The 24,072-nt window shown below is 47.2% G+C and overlaps 2 long non-coding RNA genes across 2 annotated transcripts; one reads left to right on the top strand and one right to left on the bottom strand.

Annotated features, from left to right (window-relative positions):
* Window positions 1-269: 269 nt before the first annotated feature.
* Window positions 270-20,411, top strand: LOC122234630. The gene is made up of 3 exons (XR_006212479.1): window positions 270-941; window positions 15,370-15,460; window positions 19,653-20,411. It is a non-coding gene; the product is annotated as an uncharacterized LOC122234630 (long non-coding RNA).
* A 246-nt stretch (window positions 20,412-20,657) lies between these two features.
* Window positions 20,658-21,825, bottom strand: LOC122234631. The gene is made up of 3 exons (XR_006212480.1): window positions 21,683-21,825; window positions 21,285-21,520; window positions 20,658-20,831 (listed from the first exon to the last, which is right to left on the bottom strand). It is a non-coding gene; the product is annotated as an uncharacterized LOC122234631 (long non-coding RNA).
* Between the last annotated feature and the right edge of the window lie 2,247 nt (window positions 21,826-24,072).

Raw genomic sequence — 24,072 nt, 5'->3', positions numbered from 1 at the left:
CCGGCGGCGGCGGCAGCAGCGGCTCCGCTGCGCCCGCGCGGCGCCCTCTGGCGGCGGGAGGCCGCGCCCGGCTCCCGGCACAAGCCGCCATTGGCTGCGCCCGCGAGCGTCGTTGCCGGGGGCGGCGGCGCCACGTCGGGCCGGGCGGCGGCGGCGGCGGCGGCGGTGGCCCCGGCGGCCCCGGCGGCCCCGGGGAGGGACGCGCGGGGCGCGGCGGGCTGCGGCCGCGGCCGGAGCCGGTGGAGCGCTCGCTGGGCGCGAGAGCCGACCGCTGGCTGACGCACGTTCACATTTCCGGGCGCCGCGTGTGCGGAGCAGCGGGGACTTAGCGCGGCGCCCGGCCGGGAACTGACCCACTTTCGGGGACCGAGAGGGCTTCCCGACACCCTTGGCAAGCCCGCCTCCGGTGCTCCCTACTCTGCGAATGGAAACTGGGGGGCCGCGGAGCAACCATATTGTACCCCCCCCCCCACGCCCCGTCTTCCAGATGAAAAAGAGGCGGAGCGCTAGGGGGCAGCTGTGGATGCCAGGCCCGCCTCGGCCGCGTTCCATGTGCTGGCTCTCCGAGGGCCTGGCTCCCTGCCCTGCAGGTGCCAGGCAAATGCCACGTCACCCACCCCACTTGTAACAGCCAGGTGCCCCTGGGGGCCAGGCCCTGCCCTGTGCTCTGGGGCTCAACCGCGGGCAAGGCAGAGTTACCACCCAGGAATGGGATCGGGAGCGGGGTGTCCACCGTTTAGACCAGTGAAAACCAAAGACACTGAGGCCAGGTGACGTGACCGTGATGGAAGGCTACACCGAAGGTGGGAGCTGAGTGACGAAAGGCCTCAGAAGGTGACAGCTGTGCGGAGATGGGGAGCGTGCCCCAGGCGGAGGGAAGAACAAGTGCAAAGGCCCTGAGGCTGGAGCTTGGTGTCTGGGGAGCAGGAAAGGCACATATGGTGAGTGGGTGTAAGGGGAGAAAGGTCTGAAAGAAGAGAGGGGCCGTGATTGGGAACGTGCCGTTCTGTGTGGTGTGGGAGTTCCTTGACAAATCAGAATCCAGAGGGCCTAACCTTGGTTTACATTCTGGAAAGTTCTCTTGGGCTCCTGTGCAGAGACTAGGCCGAAGGAGGGACAAGACAGAGCAGAGAGCAGACGGACTAGCTAGGTGGCTCTCACGGTCGCCAAGGGGACATAGATTTACAAACCAGATGTGTTAGCCTGCGCGGGCTGTCCTAACAAAATGGCCACAGACCTGGAGGCTTTAAAACAAGAATTTTCTCACAGTCCTGGAGGTTGGAAGTCCAAGATAAAGATGATAATATGGGGTGGGGGTGGGGGCGCCTGCGGGGCTTCCGTCCCTTAAGCGTCCAACTTCCGCTCAGGTCATGATCTCCCCGTTAGTGAGTTCAAGTCCCATGTCAGGCTCTCTGCCGTCAGCACGGAGCCTCCTTCAGATCCTCTCTCTCTCTCTCTGCCCCTCTACCAGTTGCACACTCCGTCTCTCTCTCTCTCTCTCTCTCTCTCTCTCTCTCTCTCTCTCCCTCTCTCTCAAAAATAAATATTTAAAAATAAAGGTGATGGCACGGTTGGTTTTTGTGAGCACTCCCCGTGGCTTGCAGGTATCCACCTTCTCGCCGTGTCCCCTTGTAGCCTTTCTTGCGTGCACACACGTCCCTGGTGAGTCATAAGGATGCCCCTCCTGCTGGTTTAGGGCTCACTCTTGTACCCTAACCTTAATCACCTCGGCAAAGGCCTTAATCCCCAGATACAGAGACATACGAATTCGGAGGGGACGCAAATCCGTCCAGGGAAGCGCTGTGACAGAAACATGCAAGGAGCACTGACCGGGGCTGGGACTTCAGTGAAGGGTCCTCTAAGAAGGAAGCTCTTCTCCGGGCCAGCAGCCTGTCAGGTCTCCGTTCCAACAAGGATGTACAAGAAGTCACGAGCTGCCGGGCTGCACGGAGAGAAAAGGACACATTTAAGTAGGAAGATCCTGAAATCGCCAGGTGGCCAAACCGTGGCCAGCTGGGCGGGGCACCAGGGCGACAACCCGAGCAAAGGCCAGGCCCTGAAGGACATCGAAAAGCCACGGGAAGTTGCACGCTATTCTGCCAGTACGAGGAAGAACTCAATGGGCTCGTGTCAGTCGCCTGCACCTGCTGCTACCGAATCACCACAAACTCAACGGCTTGACGCATTCATTATCTGACAATCCCGAGACCGAAATGGGCTTCCCCGGGCTAACGTCAAGGTGCCGACAGGCCTGGTTTCCTTCGGGAGGCTGCAGGAGAGAATTCTCTCACCCTTCCCAGCTTCGAGCTGCCGCCCGAGTTCCTGGGCCCCCGGTGCCTCCCCCCAACTGGACGCCTGACTCAGACTCCTCTCCGGCTCTCTTCTTCCTCTCAGAAGTACCCTTGCGATGACACGGAGCCCATCCAGGTAACCCAAATGCCCAGCCGTCGGACTTCATCCTGTGACCCGACGATCTGGATTCTCAAGAGACACCATTCCTTTTCTATAGGTTTGTTTTTCCCAGGGTGTGTTCCGTCATTCTGTGCTTTCAGTCTTCTTACTTCCCTTGGATATGATGGGGTGGGGTTGGGGGGTTTGCCCTCCTTACTTGACTGTATTAGGAGTCAGTATATAGGACTCTTTCTGGTCCCCTTGGTTTTCTTTTCAGCTGGGCACTAGAGTAGACATCTCAGTGAAGGTAGGTCATCTCCAGTGCTCATCTGGAAATACGGGAGTGACTGCCCCCTGGGCCGTCTCAGGACACAGCTCCCACACCCTGGCAGGGGTAGCAGTGTTAGCTCTGTTTCAGGTATAGAGTTCTCCAAGATTCGGGGCGCCCAGGTGGTTCAGTCGGTTAAGCATCCAGCTTCGGCTCAGCTCATGATCTCACGGTTCGTGAGTTCAAGCCCCACGTCGGGCTCTGTGCCGACAGCTTGGAGCCTGGAGCCTGCTTGGGATTCCGTGTCTCCCTCTCTCTCTGCCCCTTCCCTGCTCTCTCTCTCTCTCTCTCAAAAATAACTATTAAAAAAATTTTTTAAAGAAAATAAAATTCTCCAAGATTCTCAGCTGAAGCTGGCCTGCACCACACGATGAGAATGGTTTTTGTTTTACCTATTTACATCCTAAGTTGCCTCTAAAGGAAAAAACAAGAATGTTCTATATCGTGATAAATACCACACTCTCTCTCAAACTCCTCCAAATAAATACAAGGTGAATGTTGTGGAATAAATCTGTGTGTGTGTCCCCCTGAATGCCTAGGTCGGAATTGTAATCCCCAAGGTGATGGTGTTAGGAGCTGGGGCCTTTGGGGAGTAATTTGGTCACGAGAGCAGAGTCCTTCTTAATGGGGACTGGTGCCCTCCTACAAGAGGCCCAGAGAGATGACGTCTGTCTCCACCATGTGAAGGTGGCCGTCTGCAAGCCGGAAGAGGGTCTCACCAGACACCAGACCAGCTGGCACCTTGTTCTTGGATTTCCCAGCCTCCAGAGCTGTGAGAAATAAATGTGTATTTCTTTTTAAATTTTTCTAATGTTTACTTACTTCTGAGAGAGAGAGAGAGAGAAGATAAGCAGGGGAGGGGCAGAGAGAGAGAGACACACAATCTGAACCAGACAATCTGAAGCAGGCTCCAGGCTCTGAGCTGTCAGCACAGAGCCCAATGTGGGACTCGAACCCACAAACTGTGAGATCATGACATGAGCCGCAGCCAGATGCTTAACCGACTGAGCTACCCAGGCGCCCCTGAGAAATCAGGGTCTTTAAGCCCTTGAGTCTATGATACTCTGCTAGAGCAGCCAAACGGACGAAGACAGTGAACATCTGAGATCTAGGAGGGAGCTTAATGGTGAGAGGAGAGGGGCTCTGGCGCCTGGGAAACACGGGCTAATTGCCAAGTTGTTCCCTACCATGTGGGTGGCCCCAGCCAGCATCTCACAGCTCAGAGGCTTGTTTCGATCTCCTGGAAATGTGGATAACAACCTCTCGGGCGTGGTGAGGACGGTATGAAGTGTGTGTAGGTAAGGCACCTGTCTCAGAGGGGGTGTTCAGTTACCTTTCCCTAGAGGAGCTAATGAACAGAGTAAGCTTTCCAGCATAATCTTGGGGGTGGGATGGGGCACTTGCAATGCTACACCACCTCCCAGACGTGGGGAAGCATGTTCCCTTGTCCGTTCCCTCCCCCCCCCCCCCCCCCACTGCCCCGGAGTTGATGACTTTGGAGAAACTGTTCCTGAGGGGCATGACGGAGGGGTGACCTATCTCTTCGGTGCACTGCAGCAGGGAAATCCTTGAGACTCACTGCCTTAAAAATGGAGCCTCAATCCTGGGACCATTATCACTACTTACGGAAATGGACTGACCAGAGGGACAACGTCAAATAAAAAAGAATAATGGAGGCGCCTTCATGGCTCAGTTAAGTGTCTGACTCTTGATCTTGGCTTGGGTCGTGATCTCACGGTTCGTGGGTTTGAGCCCCGCGTTGGGCTCTGTGCTGACCCGCTTGCTCAGAGCCTGGACCCTGCCTCGGATTCTGTGTCTCCCTCTCTCTCTGCCCCTTCTCCCCCAAATAAATAAACTAAAAAAAAAAAAGAAGAAGAAGAAGAAGAAGAAGAAGAAGAAGAAAAACGAAAATGATCTGTTTTCTCACATTACATACCTGTACCAGAAAAGGAAATTTGGTAGCACTCAGGACGTGAAAGACATACGCTAAATGTTTTGCCCAGCAACCATATGATAAGTGTACAAGCCACATGCATTGACATTTGTCAGTTAATCATACGGAACTCTGTGCACAGCATAAAAAAAGTTTAATATTATTCCATTCCTTCTTGAATCATCAAGTGAACTGAACAATCCCTGCGAATCACCTGGGCTATACTTCTTCCAAATTAAGCTCTGACAAAATACTGAAGGGTCAGAAACCTACAAAAATATTGTCTGGGTTCCTTTATGTCCCGTAGGCTGGTTACTTGGACATTAATTTGAATACGTAACTAACTGCAAAGCTGGCTACTAAACGTGAGATAAGGGAAGAGAACCCTAAGTATTCAAAGGGGGGGGGGGGAAAGCAGTTACGTAAGTGGATTTGGGGGCCAATAAGACAGCCTTTGTATTTTACTTGTCAGCACTTTTTTTCCAGTAACTTTTCAGGAGCTCTCCAGAAGGACGCCCTGCACAGTGATAGGAAAGCAGATCCTTGGGGCACCTGGGTGGCTCAGTCGGCCGGGCGTCTGACTTCGGCTCAGGTCACGATCTCGCAGTCAAGATCTTGCGGTTGGTGAGTTTGACCCATGCTGACAGTGCAGAGCCTGCTCGGGATTTGCTCTCTCTGCCCCTCAGCCGCTCGTACACTCTCTCTGTCAAAATAAACAAACGTTAAAAAGAAAAAAAAAAAAAAGGAAAGCAGATCTTTGCTTCTGAAGGACATTTTGTCTTTCTGGATTTGACACCTAGTTTAATGTCACGGTGTATCACAGTTCCCTGCTCGTATCGGGGGAGACAACACATTTACCAGAAAAAAAGGACCCCATTAAATCGTAGTAGCTTCTGAGAACGGAGAAGCATGAGAAATGAGGGGCTCTCCCTTCCGAGACCCAGGCTCAGTTCTTGCCCCTACTTTTATTTTTTTTTTTTTTTGCCCCAGTATGGGCATAGAGGATCCTTTTCCCCTGTGTTCTGTCTCCCCTCAATACTATTCCCAGCTGATTTTTCCTCCCCTACCCTGTGATTATGGAGTTAATCCTTCCAGTACTTTCAACCGCCTCCAGGCTCTGGAGCTCAGGCCACTGGGAACTGGTCCTTCCAGAACTGTGGATAGAACCTAGGGAACTTCATTCACCTTTTCAACAAATACAAGCACCAACTACATTCAGAGCAGTTTGCCAGAAGCCAAGTCCGCCAGTCACGGTTCCCACACTCAAGATACTTAGAATAAAACATGCCATTCGAAGGCCCTCCGGGACGTGGGTTTGGAAAACGGAGTATGGAACCAGCAGGAACACCAGGACCCTGTGATGAAGCAAAAACCTCATCTGTTTGAATGTAGAGGCCAGGATCTTTGTCTTTCAAGATGCGAGGGGCGGGGGGGGGGGAGGGGCGCCTGGGTGGCTCCGTCTGGTAAGCGTCCAACACTGACTCAGGTCGGGATCTCACGGTTTGTGAGTTCGAGCCCCGCGATGGGCTCTGTGCTGACAGCCTGGGGCCTGCTTCGGATTCTGGGTCTCCCTCTCTCTCTGTCCTGCCCTGCTCGTGCTCTGTCTCTCTGTCTCTCCAAAATAAGTAAGCATTAACACAAAAGAATTTTCTTTGGAGATGCGAGGTTGTTGGGATGCGTATAAATGACGAAAATTAATGTGACATCAGAAGGTAACTCACCACCAAGACTGCAGTTGAAAAAACACTGCCCTCAATGAAAGGGAAGTGCTGTCAGGCTCCATGAATGCAACAGATCGACAAGAGAGGGCTGACTTTTGTTTTTTTGTTTTTTTAACATACTCAAGGATCATAAATTTTACTCAGTCATTTATATCCCTTGGCTGGGTGCCAAGGCTTATTAGGAAATTCGCAGAAACCATAAATATAAAGAGGGCACACCTTCCCCTTGAGTAAACCCATGAATGTTTCCAAAAATATGTCCAAAGCCATTTTTCCCTTCTGCGAAGTTGTTATAAAATGCACTGAGCACAGACTTCCATCTGCTGTTCTAGACTGACTTACAGCAAAATTGAAGTCAACATTTAAAAGACATTTGCCAAAAGGCATAAATGTGAACGCATTCTAAATCTAAGTCACGGTGGGGGCGCCTGGGTGACTCAGTTGGTTAAGTGCCCGATTTCGGCTCAGGTCACCATCTGGAGGTTCGTGGGTTTGAGCCCCGCTGTTGGGGTCTGTGCTGACTGCGTAGAGCCTGCTTGGGATCCTCTCTCTCCCTCCTCCTGTCTGCCCCTCCCCACTTGCGCGTGCTGTCTCCCTCTCAAAATAAATAAATAAACTTCAAAAAAAGAAAAACAACATCGGACTTCAGTTCAGGTCATGAGCCCATGGTTTGTGAGTTCAAGCCCCGAATCGGGTGAGCCCTACTTCCTCTCCTCTCTCTCCCTCCCTCTCTCTCTCTGCCCCTCACTCACTTGAGCACTCTCTGTCCCAAAACAAAACAAAAAAAGCTGGTTGTGAATATATGCTCCTTGATGACCACTGGTCTGCAACAGGGCTTCTAAGGGGATTTTTTTTTTCCGTTTTATTTGTTTGAGAGAGACAGAGACAGCGCAGAGCCCAGAGCGGGGGCTCGAACTCACGAAGCCCCGAGTTAACACCAGAAACCAAGAGTCGGCGCTCAACCGCCTGAGCCACAATTTAAAAGGCCATCCTGATGTCACCTGTACTTCAGTAATAAAAAAAATTTTTTTTACAAAATTAAATAACTAAGTAAAAGGCCATCCCAAGGGTGAGTGTAGCATTTTGTATCTAGTTGGGGAAAATCCAGCAAGTGGGAGATCGCGGTACAGCCGAACTGATGGGCAGGTCAGCGCGAGAGAGGCGATGCTCCCGGGAGGAAATAAAGCAGAGACTGATGAGATCAGCAAAGCCCCAGGAACGAAATGCAAAAACAAGGAAGGAAAAGTCAACAATGAGATGTGATGAACCAAGGAGTAAACTGTCCTTCAGGAAAGCCAAAGCTTTCTGAACAAAGTTCAGGGTGTTTACCAACAGAAGCAGCAAAGCGTGGGGGTTTTGAATCTGTGCTTTTTACAACTGAAAAATTCAGCGCTGGCAAGGATTTGCCTCACGAAGGCAATTAAGTCAGAATTCTGAAAAAGGCTGTGAAGTAAAATAGCTTAAAAAAATTTGTTTTAATGTTTATTTATTATTTTTGAGAAAGAGAGAGACAGCATGAGCAGGGGAGGAATAGAGAGGGAGACACAGAATCCGAAGCAGACTCCAGGCTCCGAGCTGTCAGCACAGAGTCCGATGCAGGGCTCGATGCGGGGCTTGAACTCACCAACTGCGAGATCGTGACCTAAGCTGAAGTCAGACGCTTCACTGACTAACCCACTCGGGCGCCTCAGAGAATAGGTTTAATACAGTGAAGAAATGTTAATATTACAAAAGCCATTCACATGAAGAATCCATTTTGGAAGGCAGAAGACCCAAGAGGAGCACTAGAATGTTCTAGAGCAAATACAGAAGTTAAGAGGAAGGATATGGAAAAGTGAACTGCACTCGTCAAGTGCTCTAAGAGAATGTAGTGGGTCTAGAAAACCTCCGTATCAGAAGATTAAAAAGTGGAAGCATTATTGTGGAAAAGTGAACTATGAAACTCTGAAAGCTTTATCGCAGAAACTTCCGAGAGAATCCTGGGAACATTTATACTTCCATAACAACCCCAGTCTGAAGAAAGGAGGGGACATCTGACACACTCTTGGAAATCAGTAATTATTAAGTGATAATAGAATATATTATTTCACTGCAAAACCAACAGATCGGGTAAACCATTATCACTAAATTATTAAAAACATGACTAATGTCTTGGCTTGAGTTTCTACAAGGCATTATCACTAAAGTTCTGTTGTTGTTGCAAGATCAGAACCAAAGTTTGATGTGTAATATTTAATACAAGGCCTATGTTTTATGTGTATACACCTATCCGTACAGACATTATTTTGTGGGTATAATCAGACCAACTGCTGGGCCAGTGGCATCAGCCCTTTGAGCTTGTTGGGAATCCGACTCAGTAGATCTGGGGTAGGACCTGATGTCTGGCATTTCTTACCAATTCTCAGTGCTACCAGTCTGTGGACCACACTTTGGAGAGGGAGGTTCCTCTAGACAGTGTCCCATTTGCCTTTAAAAAAAAATTATTTATTTTGAGAGGGGCAGAGAGAGAGAAAGAGAGAGATCTCCAAGCAGGCTCCGTGCTGTCCGCGTAGAGCCCGACGTGGGGCTCGAACTCACGAAGACTGAGATCGTGACCTGAATCGAGATCCAGAGCTGGATGCTTAACAGACAGAGCCACGAGGCGCTCCCCACCCTCCATCCCCCACCCCCAGGCAATTTGCCTTTTTAAAACTCCATTCCTTTCCTTAGGGTTTTTCTGTGTTTTCACCTAAAAAAGAGTGGGATACTGGGATTTCACAATGCTCCCAATCAGAAAAAAAAACTTTGTTTGGGGTGCCTGGGTGGGTCGGTTTTTTAAGCATCTGACTCTTGGTTTCCCCTCAGGTCATGATCTCGCTGTTTATGAGTTCGAGCCCCCCCATCAGGTTCCGTGGGAACAATGTGGAGCCTGCTTGGGATTCTCTCTCTCTCCCTCTCTATCCGCCCCTCTCCTGCTTGCTCTCTGTCTCTCTCTCAAAATAAACTTAAATGTAAAAAAAAATTTAGAAAAAAGTTACGTTTGAATACAGAAGTTTTGGGGCACCTGGCTGGCTCAGTCGGTATCAGCACGTGACACTTGATCTTGGGATCGTGAGTTTGAGCCCCACCTTGGGGGTAGAGATTACTTAATAAGTAAAAGTCAAAAAATCTATATGGCAGTTTTATGCGCTTAAGTCAAGTCGTTTCAAGAATGACAACTCTCAAAGAGGAACCCTTTTGCACTACCGGTGGGAATGCAAGCTGGTGCAGCCACTCCGGGAAACAGTATGGAGGTTCCTCAAAAAATTAAAAATAGAATTACCCTACAACCCAGCAATCACACTACTAGGAATTCATCCACGGGATACAGGTGTGCTGTTTCGAAGGGACACACGCACCCCCATGTTTATAGCAGCACTATCGACAATAGCCAAAGGATGGAAAGAGCCCAGATGTCCATCGATGGATGAATGGGTAAAGAAGATGTGGTCTACACATACAATGGAGTATTACTTGGCAATGAAAAAGAATGAAGTCTTGCCATTTGCAACAACATGGATGGAACTAGAGCGTATTGTGCTAAGCGGAATTAGTCAGAGAAAGACAAATATCATATGACTTCACTCATACGAGGATTTTAAGAGACAGAACAGGTGAACATAAGGGAAGGGAAGCAAAAAACAATATAAAAACAGGGAGGGAACCAAACATAAGCGACTCTTAAATACGGAGAACAAACTGAGGGTTGCTGGAGGGGCTGTGGGTGGGGGATGGGCTAAATGGGCAAGGAGAATTAAGGAGGACACTTGCCGGGATGAGCACCGGGTGTTATACACAGGGGATGAATCACGGGATTCTACTCCTGAAATCATCATTGCACCATATGCTAATTAACGTGGATGTAAATTTTAAAAAGTAAATTAAGTAATACATGAAAAAAAGAAAAAAAAAGAATGACAACTCTCCTTTAGGGAAAAGGGGTGGGGGGAACCCAACAACAAAAAGCAAGTTTCAAAGGGCTTTGGCAGACCACTACTGACACCTTGTGGTCAGTTCTTATAATTACAATGGCATTTCTGGCCCCAAATGTAACAGTGGAAAAACTGACGTTGATTTTTTTTTCATTACAACAGTCTGCGGATTAGTACTATTTAAACTTTTTAAACTTTTAACTTTTCGTTTTGAAATAATTATAGATTCACCAAATATTCCTAAAACATGTATAGGGAAGTCCCATGTGCCCTTCTCCCAGCTTCTCCCGATGTCCACGTGTTCTACTTTTGAAGGCAAGAAATTGACGTTGTTCAGATTGTGCCAGTTAGACATGGACTCGTTTGTGACCATAGCATTTTGACATGTCAACCACAACAGACCTAGAAGATTCTTTTACTTGGGTGGTTAAGTAATAGTAAATTCAATACCAAAAACTGAAATTCTTAAGGGTCGTAACAAACTAAAACAAACGTGATACTCACAACCCACAATTTTACTGAGTCATATGTTGTAAAAAGCGTGATGTGGTAAAGTTAGTGCCGGACTGGGAACCAGGAAGTTCAAGTTCTAGTGCTTGGTCGGGCTCCGCTCAGCTGAACAACCTCGGGCCGATTGTGTCATCTCCCTGGGCCATATTTTCCCTGTCTGCAAAATGGGGGCATTGGACTAGCTGACTTCTAAGATTTATTCAAAGCCAATGATAAAAAGTGCATTCTTCACTTTTTCATTGAACAGTGGTTTAAATGTCTATGGGAAGCTTGGTGGTGAGATACATCAATGAACAACAGTATTCTTCTTCAAGGAGCAGGCAGCCTCGGATAGGGCCATAGATCTGTAAGTGCAGATGTCCTGCGTGGTGACCAGTCTATACCCGCGCTGTCTGGTGCAGAGACCCCTCGCCACATGTGACTATTTATGTTAACGGGCACCTGGGTGGCTCAGTCAGATGAGCGTCCAACTTCGGCTCAGGTCATGATGTCACAGTTCGTGAGTTCGAGCCCCACATCGGGCTCTGCGCTGACAGCTCAGAGCCTGGAGCCTGCTTCGGATTCTGTCTCCCTCTCTCTCTGTCTCTGCCCCTCGCCACCTCATGCTCTCTCTCTCTCTCTCTCTCTCAAATATAAATAAACATTAAAAATTTTTAATAATAAATTAGTTAAAATTACATAAAATCAAGACTTCTGCTTTGGTCAGAAAGGAGCAACAGGGATCAGAGACACCCCCCTGCATGAGAGCCCTAGAAGGTATAGAAAACAATGGTTTTCAAGTTGCTGGACCACAGACCAGGCCGGCCAGCGATCCCAGGGGGACAGGAAGTAAACAAGCAAGACGAGCCTCCTATGAACTCTTAGTGTCCCCCCTACAGATGTCTATGTTGGAGCCCTGACCCCCAGCATGAGGCCATAAGAGGCGAGGCCTACCTGAGGCGAGTGGATCATGAGGGCGACTCATCCAGAATGGGATGCCCCTCTTCCTGCCACATGACCCACCAGAAGTCTGCAGCCTTCAGTGGCCCTCCAGAACTTCGAGGAGTGGATTCCTGCAGCTCATAGGCGCCCCCAACCCCGACTGTGGTCTTTCGTTGCAGCAGCCCAGATGGACGCAGACAGAGCCCCACATCTGTCCCCAGCTCACTGCCTAGAGAGAGATTCCAGGCCACAGCACAGGGAGGGGACAGAGGCACAGCCCTGCGGGCTCCCTGAGGCGGAGGGACCCAGCCGAGAGGGTGGGGAGGCCGCCAAAAGTCCACTTCTCGGGGCAGAGCACCAGAGAAGAGAGGGCTGTCCAGAGAGAGCCCCAGAGCCCTCCAAGGGGCCCTTCAAGTATTCAGGGGGACACTGTGTGCGAGGGAGCTGGGGCCAGGGAAGAACCACTCCAGGGGGTGCAAGGTGCAACACCCAGGACTCAAGCAGGCCTGGTGACTGCCAGTTCCACCAGCCAGAGGAAACTTGGTGATTCCCCGGGGCGGGGGGAGGGGAGGGAGCACGGGGTAGAACATTTTTCTGTGGCAGGAAGTCTCAGCCTTATCTTCTGGTCCTGCTTAACAAGCTTTAAAAGCTAGACCTGAGATCCAACGATTTCAAGTAATGTAGCTACGCTCCGAACAGAGCGCAAGAACAGTTAGAAGCCTCCAGAAAAATATCGGACACGCAACCACTTGACAATGGCAATGCGGGGCAGCCAGTGAAAACCTACAAGGCGGGCAGGAAGTAGAGCGGAGTGACCCAGTTCTAGCCGATCCAGGAACGACGCAGCAAATAGTTATCACAACTGCATCCCACGTGTTCCAGAAAGTGGAGGAAAGCCTAAATATGCTTAGTAGAGATATGGAAGAGGTGTTTAAAAAAAAAAAAAAAAAAGACCCAGGGGCGCCTGGGTGGCTCGGTCGGCTGAGCGTCCGACTTCGACTCAGGTCATGATCTCACAGTCTGTGAGTTCGAGCCCCGTGTCGGACTCTGTGCGGACAGCTCGGAGCCTGGAGCCTGTTTCGGATTCTGTGTCTCCCTCTCTCCCTGCCCCTCCCCTGCTCACACTCTGTCTCTGTCTCTCTCTCTCTCTCTCTCAAAAATAAATAAACATTAAATAATAATAATAATAATAATGAAATGCCCAATTTAAACTGCTGGGGACGAACCCTATCATGTGTGAGATGAAAACCGTGCTGCACAGGAGTTTACAGCAAAGCAGACGCAGCAGAAGAGATCCGTGCCCTGGAGACTGATTTCCTGTTATTGCTGTAACCGACCCCCACAGACCTACCAGCTTCAAACAACACACGTTTATTCTCTTACGGTTCTGGGGGCGCCAGAAGTCCCAAATGGGTCTCACGGGGCCAAGATCAAGGTGTCAGCAGGGTCGCGTTCCTCCTGGAGCCCCGAGGGGAGAGTCTGTCTCCTTGCTTTTCCCAATTTCTGGTGCCTGTGGGTTCTGTTCCCGCACCTCCCCGGCCTCTGCCTCCGGTTCGCACCTCTTTCCCTCTGACCTTCCTGCTTCCCCTTCTACAAAGACCTTCGGGATTACAGTAGGCCCACCTGGCTAATCTAAGATAATTTCTCAATTTCAAAGTCCTTCACTTAGTCACACCTGGAAAGTCCCCTTTTCCATGGAGGGTAACATAGCCACAGGGTCCAGCGATTAGAACGTGGATACCTCAGGAGGCCGTGATTATTCCTTCCACGGGTTACGTCTAAGAAAAGAGGAGAAAAGCGGTAAGTCAGGCAAGGACTTCACAGCAGACTTCAATGTAACTGTAACGTCTTATTTATTTTATTTTTTAAAAGTTTATTTATTTTTGAGAGAGCGAGAGACAGAGCAAGAGTGGGTGAGGGACAGAGAGGGAGACACAGACTCCGAAGCAGGTTCCAGGCGCTGAGCTGTCAGCACAGAGCCCGACGCGGGGCTCGAACCCACAAACCGTGAGATCATGACCTGAGCCGAAGTCAGACGCTCAACCGACTGAGCCACCCAGGTGCCCCTAATGTCTTAGTTTTTTTTAAAGTCTAAAGTACGTAGGCAAATTGTTAAGATCTTGCCCTAGATAACAAGATAGTTTATTTTATTGAGATATAGTTGACATATAAGAAATTATAAAGATTTCTCAAAGCCTGTGGTACCTGGGTATTGATTATATTCGTACTATTTTTGTATGTGCTTAAACACTTTTAGGGGCGCCTGGGTGGCGCAGTCGGTTAAGCGTCCGACTTCAGCCAGGTCACGATCTCGCGGTCCGTGAGTTCGAGCCCCGCGTCAGGCTCTGGGCTGATGGCTCAGAGCCTGGAGCCTGTTTCCGGTTCTGTGTCTCCCTCTCTCTCTGACCCTCCCCCGTTCATGCTCTGTCTCTCTCTGTCCCAAAAATAAATAAAAAACGTTGAAAAAAAAATTAAAAAAAAAAAACACTTTTAAATGTTTATTTTTATTTTTTTTTAAATGTTTATTTATTTTTGAGGGAGAGACAGAGCATGAGCAGAGGAGGGACAGAGAGAGAGGGAGACACAGAATCTGAAGCAGGCTCCAGGCTCTGAGCTGTCAGCACAGAGCTTGACGTGAGGCTTGAACTCACAAACTGAGAGATCATGACCTGAGCAGAAGTCAGACACCTATCTGACTGAGCCACTCAGCCACCCTTAAATGTTCATTTATTTATTTTGAGAGAAAGAGAGAGAGCGAGTGTGTGTGTGTGTGTGTGTGTGTGTGTGTGTATACTCATGAGCAGGGGAGGGGCAGAGAGAGAGAGAGAGACAGAGATAGAGAGAGAATCCCAAGCAGGCTCCACGCTCTGTGCAGAGCCTGACCTGGGGCTTCATCTTACGACCGTGAGATCATGACCTGAGCCAAAATCAAGAGTTGGATATTTAACTGACTGAGCCACCCAGGCATCCCTTAAACATTTTTATGACAAACGAACCTGAAATGCCTAATCAATAGTCAAGCCTGGAGTCATATGATAATCCTCAAACAGTGCTTTCCTAATATGTGACTTCTTCCAAATATGATTTCTACATCTCCAATTTAGTAAAATCACTCCTCTCCTGGAAGGATAGACCATTTAACATGAAGTGTTAGTTTCCTCAAAGGGGAGAGAGTCTGACATACTTTATAGAGTTCTGGACAAGATCCTGGTTCATTTGCTTCCATGACTGATACCTCTATTCCTCATTGATAATACGAGCATCTACTTTTTCTTCCAAGTAGAAAAATTATATGACTAGTACATTGGTCTGCTAGGACTGTTATAACAAACAACAGAGATTGAATGGCTTAAGCAACAGAAATTTATTTTCTCACAGCCCTGGAGGCTGGAAATCCAAGATCAAGGTGTGGGCAGATTTGGCTTCTCCTGAGTCCTCTCTCTTGGCTCGTGGATAACCACCTTTCCCCTGTATCCTCAGGTGGACTTTTCTCTGTGCCCACGCACACTTGATTCTCTTCCAAGAGAACAATCCAATAGGACAATCCAGTAGTGGTCCTGTTGGATTAGGGTTCCAACCATATGACCTTGTTTGACCTTAATTACCTCTTTACAGATTCCATCTCCAAATACGGTCACATTGAGGGTCAGGGATTCGACAGCGGTTTTTGAAGGGACACAACTGAGCCCATAACAACTCTTAGAAGGTATGATGTGAAGGGATACCAAATAGAGAGCTGGGTCTAAGGTATCGTTGAGGTCCTTTAAAGACCATGAGGAACTCACAGAAAGGTCATAAAGAAGCCAGCCAACTTTTCACTGAGCCAAGGTCTCCTTTCTTAAGGTGGTAAACTTCCTGAGAATGGATTCTCCTCCTCTCCTATGGGAAGTTGGGGCTGGCAATAAATGTGGACGAGAGGGCTGACTGCCCAGTTGACATGGTTGACCTTGGTCTTAGACCAATAAGAAAGAGTCAGTTGGAACACAATGTTTAGCTACGTCAGTACAGACACCCAAGAAGTCATTCGTAAAGTTGACCAACGTTTGTGTATTTTAAGAAGAGCGGCAGAGCAAGAGAGAGAGGAAGAGGGGTTTGAGGGCATGTGGGAAACAGTGATGGTGGAATATAGACTCCAAGTCAGATAATGGGAGCAGTAAAGACCCTACGGGACTCGTGGAAAATGAGCAATTTGGCAGTGGTTGTGTTGGGGGTCTTCGGAGATAAGCATTTCCACAGTGGGAACAGTAGTGTAAATGATCTAAAAGATTGGGAAGCTGTGGTCAGAGACTAGAATGACTGAAGGTGGGGATCCAGGCTCCTGTGTTGCGGGTGACAGTGTCTGGGGTATGGCAAAAAGGCCGTTGCAGAGAGACACGGCCAAAAACCAGTGGCTGTCCATCAAGTGATGACCGGATGCATAACAGGCGGTCTAACCGTAACAGTGGAATATTGTTTGGCAATAAAAATAAAAGTGGATGAACCTAGAAGACACGATGGTAAGTTGCAAAAACCCATATATTGTGCAATTCCATTTACATGAAAGGTGCAGAGTGAGCAGAGCTAAAGAGCCAGAAAGTAGATCAGTAGTTACCTACGGTAGGGGGGGCAGCAGGAAGTGACTGCTAATCTGGATGAGATATGGGGGGGGCAACAAAAATGTTCTATGATCAATTGTCATGATGGTTACACAACTCTGAATATACTAGACACCCCTTATTCCCATAGGTGGATCAATTGGATAGTATGTGATTTTTGTCTCAATAAAGTCGTTTAAAAAAATACCAACGAGGGGTGTCTGGGTGGCTCAGCTGGTTGAGCATCTGACTCTTGATTTTGGCTCATGTCACCATCTCATGGTTTGTGAGCTCGAGCCCCACGTCGAGCTCTGTGCTGGTAGCGTGGAGTCTACTTGGGATTCTCTGGCAGGTTTCAGTGACCAATGGGGAGGGAGCAGCATATGGGCTGACGGACGCTAACAGGTCAGCCATAGGAAGGAGAGAGGGGCTGGAACCAGATAGCATGAGCTTTAGAAAACTCCAGAAGGAATAATCAGTTCCAAGTAAGGCGGAGATGTTAAAAATCCCTTTCACTTTAGTTTTCAGGGTCTTATTTCAAGTTTGAGAATGGTGCCTAAAACAAAATTGGAGGTGTAGAGACAGTCAGGTTCCATATAAGATTACAAGCAGGATGGGGCGTCTGGGTGGCTCAGTCAGTTGAGCGTCCGACTTCGGCTCAGGTCATGATCTCACAGTTCTTGAGTTCGAGCCTCACATTGGGCTCTGTGCTGACAGCTCGGAGCCTGGAGTCTGCTTCCGATTCTGTCTCCCTCGCTCACTGCCCCTCCCCCACTCATACTCTGTATCTCTCTCAAAAATAAATAAATATTAAAAAAAAAAAAGATTCCAAGCAGGTACTGGCCTTGAGGTAGAACCTGATACAAGACAAGGTGGGTGTTCTCAGCTGCTTCTTGTGCTCCAAAGGATCTCTGGAAGCATGTTTATACTTCCAGAGTTAGTCAGAAAAACGAGTACGATCCCGACGATGACCACTATATATGTTGTCTTAAGCTCCGATTGTGACAGCAATGCCCATAACTGGAGTCACCGATCCCAGGCTGGTGAGGATAATGGAGCCCAGTAGCGAGTGTGAAAAGGCTTTCGCAGGGCGCTCTTTGGTAACCTTATCCTCCAGATACTCAAACAGACCGCATCCTTGTCGGAGAAGCTTAAAAAAAAAAAAAAAGTCATGGGTTAGGCAGGCAAAAGATGAATCATAACCCTCCTTTTTCCATTTGGAGGCACATTAGATTTAGATAGAATCTGAAATCTACTCTCATGAATATGACAGGATAGACTAATAGTTGATTGAATCTGATCTTCTCAGGGTACAAGAAGGGCTGATCTCTTACACGGTACTCTTGTCCTCCCTAAACAATCTTTGCAAGTGTTTTTTGTCTGCGATACCTTTTTAGGTGACCTCAGGAAGCCATCTGTCTTGATCTTCAAATCCAGTGAGTTGCCTCCAAAAAAAAAAATGGTTTAGTCAGTACTCCTGAGATTCACGTGAAGCACAAGGAACCCCAGGGAGAACAGAGAACACGGGTTCGAGAAACTTCATATAAGTAAACCTGTATAAATGTTAGGATAGGATGAACACTCTTTCAAATTTAAGAAGAACAGGAACAAGAGGGGAACTTTATTCTTCCCCCCTGGAAAACTGGGTGACTCTCTCCCACCAATCCAGCGTATGGATAGAAAGATAAGGAAGGAAAACTTTCAGAGGGGGGAAACACTTCCAGATGTTTCCTGTCACTGCTGTTGACTTGGGGTCAAGCCCCGGGAAGGGGGAGCTCACGTTGCCTCGGGAAGGGTCAGCCATGATTGAAGCACTAAGTACAGGAACCATTAAGATATCTCGTGTCCGGCGCCATTTTTGCTGGGCAAATCGGCTGCCGGGATTATATTTATGTTCTGTGTCCCTGGATCCACGTGAGGACTGAGGCTTGAGCCTAGCAGGCCATGGTATGAACTCCAGGCTCACAATTCAGCAGCTGCCAAGTGTGAGGCCAAGACCAAAGTGCCCCAAATAAATCTGCAGGTCACGAATCTTCGGAGGTTGGTGGACGCATGGAATTCTACAAGAGAAGTCTGTCTCAGTAGCATCCTTTTTACGGAAAGACTTCACTCCCTGATCCATACTCCCACGTTCTCTTCTTTCACTAAACAAGAGGGCTCACCTCTTTTCTAGAAACTTCCAGACTTTATGATTTTGCATTCAAGTCAGGACATGACCTCTGGAGTGACTCCACTGCGTTCATCTTACAAAAAACACTCACTACAGAGAGATGTTCCCATAACAGTTTCCTTGAACTCGTGGACTTCAAAGTCTAAACTATGTATCTCTGAGTATTTTTAAATTTGTTGTGTTTCTTTTCAATAGCTTTTTGAGGTATACTTTACAAACTATAAAGTTTACCTATTTCAAGTGTGCAATTCAATGATACTCATTACATCTATAGAGTTCGTAATATCACTACAATCATTTTTATGACATTTCATCGCTCAGATGATCTGCTATGTCCCTTTAGAGTCAAGCCCTGTTCTCAGCTTCAGCCCCAGGCAACCACTAATCTACTTTCTGTCTCCTTAGGTTTGCTTTCGGCACGTTGCGTGTGAATGAGAACTTACAACATGCAGTCTTTGCACCTGGCCTCATTCCCTTGGCATATTGGTTTTAAGGTTCATCCATGTTGTAGCAGGTGTCTGGACTCATTCCTTTTATTTTTTTTAATTTTTTTTAAATTTTATTTATTTATTTTGAGAGAGAGAGAGAGAGAGAAGTGGAGGAGAGGCAGAGAGAGAGAGAGAGGGAAACAGAATCCCACACGGGCTTTACACAGTCAGCACAGAGCCCTAACCTGGGCTCAATTTCACGAACCACAAGATCATGACCTGAGCTGAAACCAAGAGTCCCACACTTAACTGACTGAACCACCAAGGTGCCCTGATACAGTCCACATTTTTTTTTAATGTTAATTTATTTTTGAGACAGAGAGAGAGAGAGAGAGAGAGAGAGAGAGAGAGAGAGAGAGAGAGAGAGAGACTGAGCAGGGGAGGGGCAGACAGAGAGGTAGACACAGAATCAGAAGCAGGCTACAAGCTCTGAGCTGTCAGCACAGAGCCCGACGCGGGGCTCAAACTCACAAACCCATTAGATCATGACCTGATCTGAAGTCAGACGCTTAACCAACTGAGCCACCCAGACGCCCAAGCCCCCATTTCTAAGAGTCAATTTATCTCTCTTTTCCAGCTTGATAGTGTTTTTTTGTTTTGTTTTGGTTTGGTTTGGTTCTCCAGCTTTGTTTAATAAAAGAATTTAAGGTCCTAATTTTGTTTCAGGAATCAAACTGAAAACAGTAATACAACACAAATGGATTATTTTCACTCAACAAAAAAAGAACAAGTGTAGAGGAAAACAGAGCAGACGCCAAGTCAAAGGCAGGGACAGAGCAGGAGGATGGCTCCACAAGTTGCAACAGACAAGAAACTACACTTGAGCCACTGGAAGGAAGGGCCAATGAGGAGAAAGCCAAAACCCAACAGACAAACAGACCAAGTTCCAAGCCAGAAACACAAGTGAGGACAGGCAAACGGTAAAGCAACACATGCTGTGATGTTCCATCACACTACCCCCCCCCCCCCCACTAACGAGGGGGTTACGGGAAGAGCCAGGGGGCAGGCAGCCTCTGGGTCTCCGGTGATGCTGAGAGGCCAGCAATAAGCAAGAGGAAACTGATTTCTTCACCTGACACGACTTTGAGAGCCAAGGATTTCTGCAGGAAGAAATAGAGATTTCACAGAGGCAATATGGGGAACAAGAACATTCCGAAATTCAGACAACAAGCTTTTTAGAAGCCAGAGTTTATTTCTACTCAAAACAATGCTCAAAGAGGTTTAAGGGGATCCAAAGGCCCAAAGATATCTGGGTTTAACATAAAATTATAGTCAGGTGCTTGCTCTGGACGCTTCCATTTTACAATACCAGGAGTAGTTATTCTAAGCCTCTGGGCACTTCTAAGATTTGCTAATTCTTCTAGGCTGAAAGATGAATTTTCTGGAATTTTGACATGCTCCATACAAGGTGAACATTGAAGTAATAACAATAAAAACAATTCCAGAGGCATCTGGGTGCCTCAGTCAGTTAAGCATCTGACTCTTGATTTCGACTCAGGTCATGATCTCATGGTTTTGTGAGTTTGAGCCCCATATCGGGCTCTATGCTGACAGTGTGGAGCCTGCCTGAGATTTTCTCTCTCTGTGTCTCTCCCCCACTCTCTCTCTCTCTCTCTCTTAAAATAAATCAATAAACTTAAAAATTTTTCAGAAACATCATCATTGCAAGAGAAAGAGTTATGTGATCAGACAAGAAAGACACTGCAGAAAGTTCCAGAAGCAAAATGAGTAATCCAAAAAAAAGGATACATTTATAAAAATTCTGTGGAAACCCTTCCTGCCATCTTCTCAGCAACCAGCTCCCCTGGGTATCACCTCAAAAGCTGAGGTCATGAGGAGTCTTGTCTGCAGAGATTAGGAGGAAAAAATTAAGGTTAGTAAGTCAGAAGTTGACTAGGAACCTATCTCCCCATTGAGCATGACATTTAAAAACAATTAATTAATTAATTAATTAATTTTTAAATTTACCACCAAGATAGTTAGCATATAGTGCAACAATGATTTCAGGAGTAGATTCCAGGGACTCATCCCCTAAATATAACACCCAGTGCTCATCCCAGCAAGTGCCCTCCTTCATGCCCCTTACCCCTTTAGCCCATCCCCCTCCCACAACCCCTCCAGTAACCCTCTGCTTGTTCTCCATATTTAAGAGTCTCTTGTGCTTTGTCCCCCTCCCTGTTTTTATATTATTTTTCCTTCCCTTCCCTTACATTCCTCTGTTTTGTCTCTTAAGTTCCCCCTATGAGTGACGTCCTAGGATATTTGTCTTTCTCTGACGGATTTCACTTAGCATAATACCCTCTAGTTCCATCCACGTAGTTGCAAATACGCCATTGGGCATGACATTGCTTCCAGGTGAAATTTTAAATTCCATTCGCTGTAAGTGAATCCAGGGTCGTCATGGAGTTAAAAACAGAAGGCTAGAGGTAGGGATGAGTAGAGAAGGTTGCCAAGAAGTTAGGGACAGTTCATTCATATTCTTCATTTCCCTTTCATACTCCTTCCAGTAACCTTCATGAAGCCATCACAAACGCCTAGAAGAGATCCAGAGAGACCAGTATGGAACTGGGGCACTGCCCACAGTCCTGAGCGTTGCGTAGGGATGCGTATACACTAGGGGTGTATATGGCATTTTATGGGAGTGTCAGCATTACTCAACGGTATGTTTAAAGTTGTCATACTAGTCTAGTACATACCGGGTGGAACATAAAAGAACGGTCCTGTTAATTAATTTCGTTTCAGATTTAATGGACTGGAGGCTGAACGCCACATAGAAGACAAAGATTTAAGACCCTTCATATACAAGGGTGCCTGGGTGGCTCAGCCGGTTAAGCATCTATCCGCCCCTTGGTTTCGGCTCAAGTCATGATGTCACAGTTGGGGAGTTCTAGCCGTGCGTTGGGATCCTCGCTGATGGTGCAGAGGCTGCTTGGGATTCTCTCTCCCTCCCTCTGTGTCCCTTCCCTGCTCACTTGCATTCTCTCTCTCTCAAAATAAATCAACTCTTAAAAAAAGATCCTTTATATACAAAAGACGTTGACAAATAAAGAAATAAAACAATAGAAAAACAGGGTATAATAAGGAAACATCTAAGGAATCGCAGTGGTCCATGAACCTAAGAAGAGATCCCTGCCACCCCTCCCCAGGAATAAGAAAAAGAACATCTTTAATGACTTTAAAATACACCACTTGGGGCGCCTGGGTGGCTCAGTCGGTTAAGCGTCCGACTTCAGCTCAGGTCACGATCTCGCGGTCCGTGAGTTCGAGCCCCGCGTCGGGCTCTGGGCTGATGGCTCAGAGCCTGGAGCCTGCTTCCGATTCTGTGTCTCCCTCTCTCTCTGCCCCTCCCCCGTCCATGCTCTGTCTCTCTCTGTCTCAAAAATAAATAAACGTTAAAAAAAATTTTTTTAAAAATTAAAAAAAAATAAAAAAAAATAAAATACACCACTACTTTTAATATAGATACAGAGAGATCTAGAGATGATGTAGATATGGATAGAGATGTAGATGGAGATGTAAATATAGATAGATCTCCACCCAGCATGAAAGGCAGCTTTTTCACAACAGAAACGGCCAAACACAGCTCTTAGGGCTTCTTTTAACAGGAGATAGGATCTTGATTGGATATCGGAAGAGCATGGGTTCTCGTGGCAAAGCCAGTTCCCCCATCAGCTTAGCTTTCTCTCAATTGACCCAATAATATAAATGCTGACGATCTGAGAAAACTCCTTACAGGGGAGCGTGGCAGGACCCTGGTTATACGGTAGCTAAGGTCGTGTACCTGGGTAAACAAAACAAAACAAAACAAAACAAAACAAAACAAAACAACAGGAAATCATAATTGATTTCCTCCTGGCTGTTGATGGTGGTGGTTTCATGTGGCTCTCCATGGTGATGGTTTGGTGGAGATGAGGGAGGCCTCCTGCCCTCAGCTCTCACCCACGTTATACCCCTGTTTCCTCCCACCCCCTCCCCCCAGGCTTGGAAAATCTCGGGGCTCGGGTGGAAGGCACAATCCTCCAGATTGGTTCACAGAGGACCAGTTTTCCGCAAGCCCCACAGGGACTCTTAATGCTGAAGAGAACTAGCGAGACAATGCTCTAAAGTTATTCACTCTCTACTTCCTCACTGCTTCAAAGAAATACAATAAGGTACGAGGATCGGCACCATTAAGATCAAGAACACATCCGTCACCCCTGAAAGTCCCCTTTTGTAAATCATGCCTTCCTCTGCCCGCCCGCATTCAACCACTGATCTGCTTGCTTTCTCTTTCTTTCTTTCTTTCTTTTTCTTTCTTTCTTTCTTTCTTTCTTTCTTTCTTTCTTTCTTTCTTTCTTTCTCTTTTCTTTCTTTCCTTTCTTTTCTCTTTCTTTCTTGTGCAGAAAAGGTGTTTTTATTAAAGCATGGGGACAGGACCCCATGGGCAGAAAGAGCGGCCCAATATCCGCTTTCTACTGCTATGAATTATTTTGCATTTTATATAAATAGTACCATTCAGTATAGACTCTTCTACGTTCCATCCCTCGGCATAAATATTGTGAGATTCATCCCTGTTGTTTTGGGCATCAACAGTTTGTTCTTCTTTTCCAGCTTTGTTGAGGTACAATTGGCAACTAAAAATTGTGTATATTTAAGGTATACAACTGGATGATTTGAGATATATATATATATTATATATATATATATATATATGTTGTGAAATGATCGCCATAATCAAGCTAATTAACATACCTATCGCGTCCCAGAATTACCATCTTCTTTCTCTTTCTTTCTTTTTTTACTGTTGCTATGAGAACGCATAAGATCTACCCTCTTTGCAAATTTCATGTATACAACACAGTATTGTTTTTTAATATATAGTGAGTTTATTATGGTTATTTTTAAGTATCCTTAATACAGTCACCATACCGAATTTTACATCCCTGGGTCTTATCTCATTTTACACGACCGAAACTCTGTGCCCTTTGACCAACTCCCCATTTGTTCCTCCTCGCCAGCCCCTGGCAACGACCATCCTACTGTCTCCTTTTAGGAGTCTGTTTATTTATTAAAGTATTTTTTTTGAGAGAGAGAGCACAAGAAGGGG

This window comes from Panthera tigris, chromosome E3, assembly GCF_018350195.1.
Source record: "Panthera tigris isolate Pti1 chromosome E3, P.tigris_Pti1_mat1.1, whole genome shotgun sequence".
NCBI lineage: Eukaryota > Metazoa > Chordata > Mammalia > Carnivora > Felidae > Panthera > Panthera tigris.
The sequence above is the reverse complement of the archived record's forward strand: the minus strand, read 5'-3'. Positions and strand labels throughout refer to the sequence as shown.